Here is a 2,494-nt window from a genome sequence, read left to right as displayed (position 1 = left end):
AAAAAGTGGTGCCAATTACAGGGCTGTGTTTGAGTAGGGTAATGAAGAATGATAACAGATGACGAGATACAACCCTGAAGTTATGACAGGTTTAGTAGTACCTGGGTGTAAAAGAAAATAAATAAACTGAAGGAAAATAAAAGAAAATTATTGGAAAGTAGGGGAAAATTTTAGCGTCATTTCCCAGGATATAAAAGGGCCTAGAACCTAAAAAGCGCGTCAGAATCAAGTGCCGTGTCTAACCCCTAAGTTGGGATATTAAACCTCAACGTTCACCCAGAAAACAAAAAAATAAAACAAATAATTATAAATTATTTTTCAAAAAACATTTCAAATATTTTATTTAAAATTGTGTCTTTTTTTTTTAAATGTTGTGGGCAGATTACCAACTACGTAAGTTTTAATTTTGGTGCTTGTATTTAGTAACAAGTAGTGATTGTTTGGTGTTGTGTTTATTTTATTCTTCATTTAAGATTGCACCAACAATTTAAAAGAAGACATCAACTGTCCTCCTCGACGATCCAAAAGGGAGGAGGGCAGCAACATTTTATTCAACCATTTGAAAATTATCCATAAAAATACATCGGGGAAGCCGAAATAACCTTATTATGATTTTTTGGTTTTTGCTGTGAACCACACATATGATTGCCTGGATCATTGAAGAATTGATGTAAACCGTGCGTTTCTGGTGCTTGCCAAGAGAACCCTTTCTTTGCTGAATTGAGTAAAAGATTGATGTAAGCCTTTGATGCCAGGTAAATTAAATAGTGAAATCCCCCGTTTACACTGCTTACGAAGAACGAATTTATTTAATTGACGGCCATTTCGCGCATGAGCGCCAATTATCAAAAAAGAAAAAAAAAAATTACCTGAAATGAAAGTAATGAGAAAACTTTGAATTAATTCTTAATATAAAAAAATATCTTGATTCTAATTAATTTGATTTTTATCGTAAACTAGATATATTTTAAAATAAGTTGTGTTGTCCATACTCAATATTTAATTCTAATTTTTTATTTATGTGAGGGTTATTAATGCCGCCATTTAATATTAATCGAGTGTAGGATTACTTCTCAGCAAAATTATCATAAAAGGATTTAAACAAAAAAATATTAAGACTACCAATGAACAGTCTAATCACCGCTTAAGAGAGCTCTTTTAGGTAGGGAATTTGTTAGAATTTTATTGTGTGTGGCCGAATTGGCATTGTAATTGGAAAAGAGAGGTAATCTGAGTCAGTGACTCGCCATTTTGTCCCTAATTCCGGTATTAATAATTCATTTTTTGTGATTATGAATTTTTGTTAGTAGGTTAAGAGAAAAAAATGACTAAGCCATCAATATATTTTTATGCTTGATTGTCAAGAAAAATTATGTGCTAGTTTTGTGTTATAAAGGGGGGTAATACGATGTAAATTGCTAGGTAAGTGTGTGTGGAGCACGGGGCCCTTTTAATAATGACTGATGAAACGGACTAAAGGGTCAAGGTTGGGCGGGCTATGTGTGGGTGCAATTTTCCATCAAGCACCTTTGTCACTGGTATATGTAGGGTTGTATTTGTTGTTTGTGTTCTTGTCTTTTTATGTTCAAATTCAATTATTGTTTATCCCCTTGGGCTGATGGTGCCAGGGTTGGGACCGCCTTGAGAACAGCTCCCCTGAACTAGCTGGATACCCCACCACAGTGCCGCATAAGCCGGATTTTAACAATCGTTCACCGGCTCTTAATCGGTCGTTTGATGAAAACGCATACATACACCAAATACAAACAAACAAAAGACTAATATAATTTAACTACTCCATAACAAAAATATTACATTTGCATAGTTTTATTGCATTCTTAAAGAAAGATTAATTAATTTTAGAAAAACATCATTCATTTAGGTGGCTGGCAAAAAATCGTATGTTGAGTGTGTGTGTAGAAATTGTGTGTTTCTTTTTTTCCCCTTTTTTCTATCCAAAAAGGAAGATTCAATAGGTAATGGATTCGACATATTGTAATATGTTATGTCTAGTATGTTTTTGTAGAAATCTTTATTTTCGGACAGCTATTCCATGTACCTTGATCCAAAACATAAACAAACTGATCACATTACGAAGGCATCCCTTAACATAGACGACGCCGTCACTTTATGTATTTGTGAACGACATGTTGAACTAGATTGTGAATCGTTCGTTAATCGTACGGTCACCGACTGATTATAGTTCAGTGAACTATTGAACTATAATGAACTATATCGTCTGATCTAGTTCATACGCTCTTTTCAATGAATCGTTCAATTGAACTAGTTCGTTCATGAACTATACAACTCTATTCAACATTTCGTTCTTCTTCTTCTTTGTATACTCATCCGTTATCATTCATCAAAACAATTTTGACGTTTTAAGCCATAGCGACAGGGTTGTATTTTTTTGGCGATTCTCATACCTGGCCTACCTATGAATTATTGTACCATGGGTATAACCATGGTACAATAATTCTTAGGTAGGCCACAG

At 33.9% G+C, this 2,494-nt stretch overlaps 1 long non-coding RNA gene across 1 annotated transcript; it reads left to right on the top strand.

Moving 5' to 3' along the window:
* Positions 1-87: 87 nt before the first annotated feature.
* On the top strand, positions 88-1,371 carry LOC141400687 (uncharacterized). Its single transcript, XR_012412173.1, has 2 exons — positions 88-393; positions 474-1,371. It is a non-coding gene; the product is annotated as an uncharacterized lncRNA (long non-coding RNA).
* Positions 1,372-2,494: the final 1,123 nt, after the last annotated feature.

The sequence above is a fragment of the Musca autumnalis genome, unplaced genomic scaffold (assembly GCF_047663935.1).
Source record: "Musca autumnalis isolate F117 unplaced genomic scaffold, ASM4766393v1 scaffold_4, whole genome shotgun sequence".
NCBI classification, from domain to species: domain Eukaryota; kingdom Metazoa; phylum Arthropoda; class Insecta; order Diptera; family Muscidae; genus Musca; species Musca autumnalis.
This window is presented reverse-complemented; position numbering and strand designations above follow the sequence as displayed.